Below are 13100 nucleotides of genomic sequence, written 5' to 3' on the forward strand. Positions count from 1 at the left end.
ACTTCCCAGCAGCCCCTCCCTACGACTTTAAGTTTATTTGCATTAGAGAAAAGGATATTACATAAAAAGCAACATAAAAGGCACTGCAACCAATACAGCCAGCCCAACTGCTCTTCCCACATACCTCGTGCTTTCCAGAGTAGGGGTCTACTTGCAACTAACGTGTTAAAAAAAGTGAGAGATCCAATTCCATAGGGCACATTCGCGTGGACCAGCGCTGGCAGCGGCCTTACTCCTGGAAGCAGAGCCGCTCACTTCCACTGCAGCCAGCCAGAGCTGCGGATGCGCAGATCTTCTGAAGAGCAGATTTTACAGCTATGAGCTCACACACAACACCCTCATCTAAATATGACAAATACGACTTTTTCTCAGTATTAGAACGCTCCGGGACACCACTTTGGATCCAACAAAACTCCCAGACGTTCCGGCAGACCTTGAGTTTGCAGCTCTAGCCACTCAAAAGCGAACTGCAACCGGCCTGCTTTCCGGCACCGCTCCAGAAGCGGCGTTACGCAACGCGACCGATTGACAAACCTGCCAGCGCCGTGCTGCTGGTGCAGCGTGTTTGCAAAAAGCACTCTTCTGACAGGGCGACAATTACCCACTGCAGAAACGCTCGTCCTGCTCCTTACGCGAGCGCTCGAGGCACCACGGCAGCGTGCATTTTGACCGTCTCACTTCGGTGATTAATAAAGATGTTTCGGTCATAACACAGCCACTGCTGGGGACGCGCTCAGACCTCCCGTTTCAGTGCCCAGATGGACGTAAACCCTTTCAATCTTATCAATATTTAAAATAAATAACAAACCGCAGTGACTCAGGCCACCTGCTCAGCAGGACTGCTATTGCCCGGCTGCCCCTGTTTTCAGTCAAACACAACCAAAGGGACGAGGAAAGCCAAGTTACCCGTCCGCAGTCACGGCTGCGAGCAGCCCTGCACCTTCCATCTCCGCTGCCTGCCCTCTGCTACCCGTTTCTCCCTCGTTACAAAAACCCGCGGAGGGTCAGACCTTCCCTCCAACAAAGGGGTTTGTTCGGTAAAAGGAAACAAACAAACAAGAGTTTTCAAAACACAGCAAGGCCTGCTTTTGTCAGCATCTGGATTTCTCAATCAAAGGAATTAAATATGCGCCTTCGCCGAGGTTCAGGTCAAGCCACTACAAATGCAGCGAGGAAGCGCCTGTTCAGGTATAGCAGGTATTTCCCAACACCCAGCACCCAGTACCTGCTGGACCACTTGCAGCAGGAGCAGCAGCGAAGATCAAAACATTGTCTTCATGTGGCCGCATTCAGATTCATGCAGATCTCTCCTACCTGCTACAATCAGTTGACACTGTGAGAAAAGAGCACGCCGTCGTGCCCAGTGGACTACTATCACAAACAGAAGCAGAAACAACACAAACAGCTTTAAATCTCACCTTTAATTAGATGTACTGCCTGCTACAGTGTTCTGAGTGTAACCTGCAGATATAGAAGTTATAAAACCCCAAACAATTGGCGATCAAAATGAAGGAATGTTTCTAGTGTCCCATTTCTTCCCACACACACCTCAAAGGATCTTCCCACAAGAGATGAATGCAACGTAAGTTTAAACACACCGTTTCTGATTAGGAATGTAACACTCGGGCAGTGCCTCCTCCTTGAACACCACCCATCTTCCCACAGCCTCCTCAATTTCAATATCATTAAATGGACTACCTGAGACAACCTTAATTACTGCAGCATTTGCAAAGGGAGAAGTGATCTCGGTAACCAGTTTCTGCCCCGTGCAGAGCTTTATAAATCAAAACTCGTTGCACACCGAGCCTGGAAGTGAAATAGCATCAGTAGGCCTAGCACCGCAGGGACGTGCTGCAGCACAAACACCGGGCACCAGCAGCGGGGCGGGCACCGTGCCCTGCACGATGCTCCACTGCTGCTCGGGTCCGTACAACCTCCCTGCACTCCCCCTTCTCCAGAAGAGGGGAGCTCAGAAGACAGGCAGTAATTAACAGAGTTATCACTGCCACAGGAAAGCAAGGGTAGTTTCCAGTAACGAGCCTTTTATCCCTCTGAGAGGTGTCGGGCAGCCAGCAGACGTGTCAAACCAACACACAGGTGATCTCTGAAAGGTCACCAACACAAGCAGCTGAAAACAAGCAGCAAGGACCCTGAAGTTGTTTCAACAGAAAGGCAGCTTGGTATCAACTCCCCAAAAACACAAGCTGCTCCTTGCAGACCGCAGCCTGTTACCGCTCGGGGCGGGGGGGGGGGGGGGGCAGGCAGCAAATACTCACCCACGCACCCACTGGCCAGAGCAACCCGCAGGCCGTGTGCTTCCAGACGTGGCAGGGAAAGCAGGGAGCCGCTGCGTTACCTGTACTGCAGGACTGACAGAAAGATGCTGCCGAAGTCACACGTAGTCACGAGCAGCAGGTTTTGACCATTTTAAGTCAATTTAAGTGTCAGCTGCTGCCGAAAGGGGTATTCTCCTGTTCTCTCTGCAGCTCCTTCCCTCCACCAGCGCTGGTGCTTGCACAACCACTCAGTGAGTCAGAGCAAGCACCGATCTGGCTGAAAACTACCTCTATATTTCTTGGGCAGGCTCAGCTTTCAGCTAGCTCAGCTCCTTGAGTTACCCCAACAGCGAAGAGCACGAGTGGCACAGCATGGGAAACGCTGGGGTGCACGACACATGCAAGCTGCGTGCGGTGACCACAAAACCCAGCCCGAAGCTCCGAAGGCAGCGGTGCCGCGCGAACCCTGCGAACCCGAGGGCAGCCCGGACCACAAAACACCTCTCCTAAGGCCTCTGCCCCAACCCCTGCTCCAGAGGGGGCCGCCTGCCCTTCCTTTCCTCTGGCGTCCCCCTCGCTGCAACCCGGGCCGCTCCTGCCAAGCGACGTGTCCAACGCACCTCGGGACCTACCCTGCTCATCTGCACAGCAGCGTCTGTCAAATATTCTCATTTTCCTTTGCTTCTAATGCTACAGGGTAAACCGGTCTGCGCAGGCATTAAAAACCTCCACTTCGTGTGCCATGCCACAAGTCATCGGAAAAACCATTTTTTGCACATGGAAGACGCTACCTACAAAAACACAAGTTACCTCCTCTGCCCCTCAGGGCTGTCACCCACAGCGAATCCACTCCGACCCTGGAGGATGCTTTTCCATGGCCAACTATGACACAGGAGGGAAAACAAATTAACCCTGAACACACGAGGCTGGCGCCTCAACGCTTGCTCTAAAGCTTTTTAATCTCGTAGCTGCTTTCAGTCCTTGTGATACTTCATGAAACACAACATCCCGTTTCATGTACTATATAACAAGGTTTCTCCTAAAAACCTTACATTAACAAATGCTAAGTCGAATGCCAGGTTTTCTAGCTGAGTAGCAGCCTTAAAAGCATATTATTAAAAAACTCAGCAATATAGCTAGGAAAAACAGCACGTACTCTAAAAATCTTGTCTGTTTTATAAATCAAAGGAAGCCATTCATTCTGGAGAGCCTGTTTAAGCACAAGCAGTCAGTCCCTTTGCCGGTCTCAGCGCTGCGACCTGGCCCGAAGCTGCCACCTCCCTCCGCTGGCAGCTGGGACCTGCCGGGCACCGGGACGCAAACACAGACCGCAAAACCTCACCGGCCACACGGCTCAGACCAGGGCACGACAACCTCGGGTCAAGTCAGAACACAGGACTGTCGCGCACACAAATCTAAACTGCATCAGGCCTGGACTGTCAGAGGATATTCAAGTACGTTATCACTCTTGCACTAACTTTCCTAGGGGGTAGAGGGCTTGTAGTGAAGAAAGCTAAGCACTGATACACAGAAATAATGTCATATGTGGCTAGATTCTATTTTTTTCAACATGTGAGTTTTAAGTAAATATGCAGGCTAATCAAAAGTTATTTCTATGTCAATATATTTATATAAAAAGTACACCCACAGACAGCGTATATTGCTCCAACATGGATTTTTTTTCACTCTACTATTAGTCAGTGTTGGGGACGCTAAAATGGATCAGGTGGTCTCCTAACTGCTTCCTGCTTCCAAGTGCTCCTGACAGCTCAACGATTAAAAAAAAAAAAGAAACTGACAATGGGAAAGCAAAGGAGTTAAATCTGTGACATGCCTTAGAGCTCTGATCTCATACACAACTGCAAAGGATGAAAACATCTACTACTGCTTCTAACTGTACAGCTTTAGAAAAAAAAAAAAAAGTCAAGCATTCTGGGAAATGCTTTACCCATGAAAACTGTCTCTCCCCTACTGGACTACCTAATGAAATTTACCGCTTGTATACCTAGGACTGAAATAAATCTACTTCACCATTTTTATGAAACAAAATAGACTGAACCTGATTATATTTGCAACACTAGCAGTGGAGAACATACTGTATTTTCTACGAACATCAGAGAGCTCAGAGCCGTACTCGCGTTCCAATCTGTGCCTTTACGAACAAAAAGCTAGGTCCTCCTTTACCCTTTCTGCACTCGTGATGCCAGGATATAACCCATGGAGAACACTGGTTGAGAGGTGAACTTTTTAGGACATTAACACGCACCCAAAAAGCAGTCCAGGAACCGGAATGGTCTCAAATCCTGGCTGCCACCACACTTCAGTACCGTAACAAATAAAACCAAGCACCTCACATGGGTTTCAGCACCTCAACAAGACAGGCTGGATCAAACAAGAGAGCTCAGCAAGAGGAAGTTTCCTTTCCAACTTCCTAACATCCTTACTTATCTGAGCCATTAGGAGTCACGTCTGCATGATCAGTAGCTTTTGCAAAGTGCAAACACAAATGCACAAGTAAAAAATTGACCCTGGGGTTTATGAGCACCCTTTTAACAGGATGTTTTCATTACAGTTCTGTTTAATAACCTATCATCTACTGAATATAAGAAACAGTTCAATTAACCTAAGAAAAAGATCAGCGAACTGAGCGTAACTACTGGACATTAGGATCATGCACAACTGCAGCTGAATTGTTACGTGAACTTATGCTGCTACAGAATAAACAAGCCCTTTAATCTGAGTAAAAGCAAATCAATAACTACTACAGAGCTCAGCATAATGTGAATTCAGGCTGTACTCTAACCCCCACACCCACTAACTGCTCTTGGGGAAAAAAAAAGTCAATGCAAAAAAAAAAATCCAAACACAACCCCAGGACTTGGCTGGGTTTTAAAAGTCAGGTCTCTCTCGAATCTGCTTCTGCAGAATGAAACACGCCCAGTTACTAGAAGTGCTTGATGTTTAACATTACTCTGGCACATCAGAAACGAAAAGCAATAAAATAGGAAGTCTCTCGCATTAATATCCTGAAAAGTTTTCATGTGCCACCAAGTACACCGCGCGCACACATGGTTCAAGACGAAACACTGCAACGTATTAGTACAAACAAATGCTTGGAGTTGTTTATGTCTCCAGATTGTGATTTAATATAAAACTAAAACTTTGACATTAGAGTAGCTCCACATGTTTCACTGCTGTCATTTAATTACAGTTCAATTTCTCTTAAGAACAGACAGTGCCCTCAGACTGGATGAGCAAACGTGAAATGGATCACAAATAGTTTGTGTCTGTATTCTTGCAGCTTATGGTTTCAAATATAAACTATTTTGATAAATTGCATAAACATTAGTCTCTAAATAAAAGCATTAACGTGTCACTGGCATTACACTGTGCTAGTAATTTAGTCCCTGTTTGGCACGCAGTCCTCAAAATCTTCGGCAAAGCTACTTACCCTACAAACCGCCAGCCCAGAGCCAAGATGCATGACGACAGCCCCGGCTCCTCGCTTCGCCGAGGCTGCGGACGGCACCTCTGGGCTCTTCCAGCCCGCCTGGGCCCCCCAACACCTCCCAAATGTCTTTTGCACCGCGCACAGGCCCTGGCCCGGCCAACTGCGCCCTGCTGGACGCGCTGTCCTGCGAGAGCGGGGCCGTAGGCAACATCTGTTTGTAGGAAGCACAACTCACTTCCCTGCGACGATCTCGGTCTGACAGAACACAACTACTCCCCTCTGCCTGCTGCGTGATGGGGCGAAAATCCTGCGCATGAAAACAGATTATTTTTAGATCCGTCCACGGGAGCGCAGCGCTTCCTGCCGACTCCGCCTTGGCGAACGACGGGCGCGTTCGCAGCCCATCTCCGCGCCGAAGGGACGCTCTGCTGGGCCAGGACGGGCGATTCCCCATCTCCAGCCCTGCATTAAAAACTTCTGTTGGAACCCGGGGTCAGGCTTCAGGCAATCGTGTCAAGAAACCGAGGACTTTTTTTTTTTCTGCCACGACGATGAACAGAACCTTAAATATTTTTATTTATAATGCTGATTTTTTCCATAGCAACACGACGCGAGCATGGCATTCCCAGCGTAATGAAGTCACTATAGCAACACGATAATGATGTCAGAACAATCAGAAAGTATTTCATACTTTGGGCATGGTGACCTACACCGCTTCTGTGAAACAATGAAGTCGCAGATACCACAAAAGCATGGGTGTTGCATTTAAAACTTCCCTCTGCATTGCCTCATTTCTGATAACTTCTCAGACAGGCACACGCCTCTGACTGGTAACGCATTACTTTCTGTTTCTCCCTGGCTGTGTCCACAACTGTCCAAAAGCCTCAGAACTCCCACGTTAAATGTCTGCCTGAACCTGAGGGCCGTGCTAGCACCAGTGAGAACTCCTGACAGATTGCTTCACGCAGAAAACGCACCACCAAAACCCAAACCAGGGGAATATTTCATAGTAGAGGCAGCGACTCAGTTAAGCAGCCAGTTCCCTCCACGCAATAATCCGCTGTCTCTTTCTATTTTGAACAATACTGCTACTCAAACAAAATTACAGAAGCGACAGAAACGATAAGAAGCGCTGACAGGACGCTCTGAAAGCGGACAGGCACTTTCAAACGAAACAACTGCTTTAAGAAATGCCGTCGCCCTTGTCAAGTCACTGAAGGAACAAGCAGCAGTTTCCATGGCGTGCCCTTCCTGCTCGCTGCTCTGCCCGGGCCGCCAGCGAAGCAAAGTCCTGAGAGCCGCCCTCAGCTCCGCTCCGCAGGGCCAGGCCGAAGTCCTCCGGCCGGAGCACGGGGCGCTGCTCGGGGCACGGCACCCAGGGGAGCCCCGCACCCAGGGGAGCCCCGCACCCAGGGCCCGGCTCCTCCCGACCCGGCCGGGGGAGGAGCGGCGGCCGCTGCGGGGCTGGACGGGGCCGGAGGCCGCCGCCGGGCGGGAGCGGCCTGCGCCGGGGCCCGGCGGGGGGGCCTCGGCCAGGGCGAGGAGCGGAACCACCGGGCCCTGACCGAGCCCCCCCGGCAGCACCCGGCCTCTCCCCGGCCCCTTCTCCCGCTCGGTTCCGGCCTCGGCCCCGTTCGCCTCCGGTGTCGCCGGGGCCGGGAGCGCCCCTCGCTGCGTTCCGCGCCCCGTGGCACCGCCGGGGGCTGCGGGACGCCCACCCGGCCGCGGCAGGCACCGGAGGAATCCCGGTGATTTCCCGGGGCGCAGCTGCACCCCTCCGGGGCTGGGGCCGGGAGGCTCCGGAGGCGGCCTCAGCCCCGGCCCCGACCGCGCTACACCCCGCCAGGGCCGGCCCAAGATGGATGGCCGGGGGCCGGGCAGCCCCGCAGCGGGACGGGACGGGACGGGAGCCCCCCGCAGCCCCCGGGCACCCGCCCCAGCGGGGCAGGGGCCGTGCAGCCGCCGCCACCCCCCGGCCGCGGGCAGGGCAGCGCCGCGGCCCCGCGGGAGCAGCGCTCGGCCCGCCCGCGCTGACACCGCCCCGGCCCCGGGGGCGAGGGCAGGGCGCCGCGGCCCCCCCTGCGGCCCGAGCCCCGGGGCCGTCCCCCCGCCCGGCCCGCTCCGTCCTCACCGCGGCCGGGGCTCAGCGGGGGCGCCCGGAGCCTCCCGCGGGACCCCCCCCGCCCGCGCCCCGCTTCCCGTCCCCTTCCCCCGCCGCCCTCCGCCCCGCTCACCGCCGCCTGCCGGGCCGCCCGCCGCCGCTCGGCTCGGGGCTCGGCTGCTGTGCGCGGCGGCGGCGGCGCCTCCGCTCCGCCCTCACCGGCCGCGGCCTGGGGAGGAGCCAGCGGGGCGGGACCGGGCCGGGGCCGGGGCCGGGGCGGCCCGAGAAAAGTTCCGGGCGGCGGCAGGCGGCCCTGCGGAGCCCCCGCGGGGACCGGGCAGGTGTCGGGGTCCGGACCGGGCACTCCGGTGCCGCCCCGGGTGGAGGCCGCCCGGCTGAGGGGCCCGGGCCCCGGCCTCCCACTGCTGCCTTGGGAGGCCGAACGGTGCCGTGGCCCCGCTGCTGCCTTTGCACCCCCTGCTCCGGTCGCAGCGGGACCCCCCCGGGCCTGCGGGGACCCCCCGCAGCACCCCGCTCCTCGCCCAGCCCCGCACGCCGCCACAGCGGGCGAGAGGGCGCGGGTGCTTGGGCAGGCAGAAGGGAAGGAGCGCTGGCTCTGGGTGACAACAGGCCTGGCAGGGACCGAGCAGATAATTAGGCCGAGAGCGTTTCTTTATCAAGGCAGGCGTCCTGACAGCAGAGCAGGGTGGGGTGCGCTGCCCGCGCAGGGCGTACCGGGGCCGGGAGCTCCCCCGGCGGAGCTGCCGTCATCCGGGCAGCTTTTCAACCTAAAAAATGTTTTCTGAAACAGCACTTTAGTAATGTATTTTTTTTTAATAATGCAGCCATAAAGGATTAAGAACTGTAATACTGAAATATACGTATAATAGAGTTGTAATCAAGGAGAATATGAAATGCAGAAAGTGGAAGCAATACATACTGCGATGTCATCTTTCTGTCACTGGGACTCTGAGTGGCAGCAGCTATGCCTTAAAGGGTCAGAAGTTCACCACATTCACTGCATAGGGCCCTGTGTTCTGTGACCAGTTAGATCATTTCCCTGGCCCTAGCACAAACTGTAATTCAGCTGTACAGTATAGTGTACATACACTTAAGAAAAGCTAATGTCAACAATTAATTTCAATAAACTGGAAATAAAAACGTTACTGCTAGTTGAAATGTCTAAGTGCCCCATGAAGAGCTGTAACTGCATGGTTTGGCTGTATAGCTCTGAGTGCCACAATGCAGAGCTGGTGCACGCCTGCAAGCACAGCGTCGCCTCCTTACATAAGCGGGGACACAGCAAGGACTGCAGCCGTCCCTGGGGACGCTCAAGGTGAGGCGTAGACAAAGGACGAGAGCCGTGGCAGCGGCAGGGGCAGGGCAGCAGGCAACACCAGTGCCCTCCCAGAGCCCTCCGCTGCATTCACTCACACAACTTCAGGGCACAAGCAAATCTGTTAAAATCTGAGCATGGAACAGTATTCTTGTAGTTATGTTTCCTTTCAGCCTGAGCTCCAGCCAAAAAGCAAAATTTTATTCCCCAGGCTTTACAGATGAGGAAACTAAGATGGAGATTAAATGACTTATCCAAAATCCCTAGCAAGTCAGTGGCCCGGAGGTGAATGCAGCTCTGAGTCCCCACTCCTGTCCTCCACTGTAATCAAAGCAAAACAGTGCTTTAGCTCTGCTCACAGTCTGTGCATGCAGTAGAAGTATAGCGCGGAGAATTTTGCTTCCAGGTATTACTCATGTCTGCTGATACTGATCTATAAATCCCTGTTCTTTATAGCTCAGGTCCTAGAGAGGTATCTCCATCTCTAGGGACCACCGTGCTGGAAGCGAGCAGGTGAATCGCTGTCTCAATTTGTATAGCTGGAGGCAGGGCAGTCTCAGCGGGATTTCCACATTCTCTTTCTCTGCAGGACTCAGACTTGCCAACCTCAGCAGCAGCGCTCCCAGTCCCTCCTCTTGCAGTGGGGCCGCTGGTGTGGGTGGATCATCCCCGCCTTTAAGGATGCTTGACACTGGTGGCTGTACAACTTGCGTTTCCTCTGAACTCAAGTATTTCATCATGGAATCTGTAAACTTAGTAAGTTACTAGCCGTATGTTGTTAAAAATACAAGGCTGTATCTGGAAAACAGGCAGGAACAAAATATCAGTAGTAACTGCTTTTTTAAAAGCTGCAAAGTCAGTAAAAAGAAAAATCATTCTTGGGGATAGAAGCTGTAGGAGGAGACACTGCTCAAAGCCTTTAAGCAGCTTGGTATACTTGGAGGCGTTATGAGCATTCTGCTAGGCTTTACCAGAGGAACATATTTTACTTAGATTTCCTTTAAAGCTAAATTTCTAATAAACTTTATCCCAAATATCAATACATCTGCAGCTTTTCCCACTCAGCACTACTGCCTGAGGAATTTTATTATATCCAACGAATCGTGCGCTTTTATCTATTTCATCGGTTGTGGGTCATCTTAAGTTTCAAAACAATAGGGGTCCAGGCACACTCAGGGCCTGATTCAGCAAAATGAAGGGCTTATTTAATGTTTGTTCTGGGAAGGTTGACTTTTTTTTCCTCTCAAGTTTTCTGCAGGTTTAAATGGAAGCCGATAATATTTATTGCTGAGTCAGACTTTGCAAGTACATGAAATTAAATCTGGATGAATATGAAACTGGTTATGAGAGGATTAGAAAAGAAGGAAAAAGCAGTCCAAGCTCAGGTACAGCCAGAGGGACTTCTACTGACTTCAACAGCGAATAAATCCAGGTGCTCGTTTCTCCCAGCCCCACAGCCTGCCCTTTCTGTGAGCAGAACGGGTATGGTCCCACAGACAGACTTCCATCACCAGGCCAGGTTCACCTCTGTGCTCCTGCGCCTTATCTCTTGTGCAACGGGTGCTTGCTCGTCAGCAATTTCAGGCTGTCAACACATGGTGTTAAATCCCACGTCTGCACCTTCCACACCTTGTTCCTCCCTCAGAGCATTTCCAGTTTACAGCAAACCCTGTTATTTCAGGGACCTCTCTGAAGTCATCACCTGCACCTGCTAGGAGGGGGTGCGATCTGCTCACATCCCAAAGCTGCAGATTCCTACTCCACACCACTTCAGCAACAACACAAGGTCACAGCAGAAAGAGAATTAAGCCTACATCCTGCCACATGCAGGATACAACCTGTTGTGTCCTGGACACAGCCCAAGGTGTTCAGTGGTCCTTAACACTGTAGTTTTATTTAAAAACTTGACCCTTCTATTTAAATAAAATGTGAACTGCCACATTTTTTTTTTTAAATTCCCCAATCTAAATCCATTGACATTAAGTTGCACCAGCATTTCACTCCCCCTTTCCCATGTGGCAGCAGTGAAAGCCTGGATGGACAGCAGGACAATTGCCGGCACCTGCAGCAGGACTGTGATTCCTCGGTCATGCAGCTGAGCTGCAGGGGTTGTACTGACACTTATCCAGGCAGATGAAAATGAATCATGATCCCTCAGGACATTTTTTTTTCTAAAATAACAATTGTCCAATTGGATAAATTATCACAAGTTGAGCTGATGTAAATATCTAGCTAATGCCCATTGCTGATTTAATGAAATCCAGAAACGACTTGCAATTGCATAATGAGCCTGGATTCCTAGCTGATAGAATCACAGGACTAGAGAGAAGTCAGCTCAGTAAAACACATCAGCAGTGCATTTAAACGAAAGTGCATCTGTCACTGCACAGAATGCTAGTACATTATTATCACTCCTGTTGTTAAAAGATCCTGACTTTTTGATGGTTGTGTTCTGACCACTTGAATTTACTGACTGCACAAAGAGGAACTGGTCCCCTCTAAACTTATTTAAAAAATAGTCATGAAAGAATCAGAAAAAAATACTCATTACAAAGAGCTCAGCGTGAGCTTTTGAAGTGCAAACATAATATTTTCTTTACAGTTGAGACTGCAGCATATCATTAGTCCTAATGAGTCAATTATGCTCTGAGCAGTGCATGCCAGCAGCCACCGACACTGCACTGCCAGCAGCTCCCTTGGCTGGTGGTGTGGCCGCAGGGGTCCCCGAGCCGCGCTCCCTCCCGCACCATCGCGCAGCGCTCACCGGGTGCCGCAGCCTTGTTTGGGACATGGAGGATGGTGGAGCACCATCACGCCTGGCAAGGCCCCGGACAAGAGTCCCCTGCCCAGGGCAGCACTGGCCCTGCACAAAACACTGCTCCCTGTGCTGCAGCAGGCTCCCTGTGCCCGGGCTGGTCCCACCGTGGTGCTCCATGAGAGGTCTGGGGTCTTCCGAAGGGAAAGCCTGGCTCTTCCACGGGCTGCATCCCAGGACAACTGGTGCTGCTGCCCTTCTCCTCTGCCAGCTCAACCAGAATCAGTGTTGTTGCCTGAAAACAGAGGTTGAACCCGAACAGGGACTGCAGCAAGGATGAGGCTCCCTGTATCAACAGGACCTGGGAGCCCAGAGCTTCCTCCTCCATGGCTCTTGCTGATCTCTCTGAACAGGAGATAGGACCATGACTTCTCATGCAGCTTCCTGAACATCATCCTGACTTGCAAGCACGCCAGAAGAGCCTGGTGTCAGCCTGGTGTTTGCTCTTTGCAATTCTGCAGGGTAGGGAGAAAGGCAGAGACCAGTGCAGGTTTCTGGTTTGGGGTTTTTATAAATAAATACCATAGGAGGCTGTGAAACTCGCTGGGGAAGGAAGCACAAATCACACTTCCTGCTGCTCAGGTACAGCAGGGAGCTGCTTATTATCATACACAGCATTTCCCAGTTTTTAGTCTAATGGCAACATAATGGGCTGATTTTACTATTTGCTTTCTACAAGCAAGAATTTACTTGTCCAAAACTGTAGCAGCCTAGAATTTACTAGGCAAGGAGGCTGCTAGCAAGAAGTGGCCCTGAGAGAGCTAAAACAGGAGCTGAATGTAAGACCTTGGCCTGTGTACCCCTTCCTTGCTTTCTAATCGCAGGTACTTCCTAATCCCAGGCTGCACATGTAGGGGTGACAATGGGTGACAGCCAGGTCCCCTCTTTATCCAGGCCACTCTCACCATTCCCTGCAGAGAAGGGATGGAAACACTAGAGTTTCTTGCTGGGATGGCACCAAGCTGAGCAGAAGTGTGCCCATGGTCCTCTGCATCTCAAGTGCAGCGCAGGGGATGGCCAGTACGCGCACACCGCTTTCAGCTGGACACTCAACTCTTTGGAGAGGAAAAGCTGGAAGAGGTATTGCCTGCAACTGCTTTATCAGGGAACTCTTCTTCAGT

At 52.0% G+C, this 13100-nt stretch overlaps 1 protein-coding gene across 2 annotated transcripts in view; it reads right to left on the reverse strand.

Moving 5' to 3' along the window:
- The window catches only part of RAP1A (RAP1A, member of RAS oncogene family), a 39873-nt gene extending 31765 nt beyond the window's left edge, over positions 1-8108 (reverse strand). Inside the window, exon 1 of one of the 2 annotated variants that reach the window (XM_083812438.1) lies at positions 7962-8108. The gene's annotated coding sequence lies outside the window, so the exon portion shown is untranslated. The remainder of the gene's footprint in view (positions 1-7961) is intronic. The other variant, XM_083812440.1, reaches the window with a different exon arrangement.
- Between the last annotated feature and the right edge of the window lie 4992 nt (positions 8109-13100).

The sequence above is a fragment of the Anser anser genome (genome assembly GCF_964211835.1).
Source record: "Anser anser genome assembly, chromosome: 27".
Taxonomy (NCBI): domain Eukaryota; kingdom Metazoa; phylum Chordata; class Aves; order Anseriformes; family Anatidae; genus Anser; species Anser anser.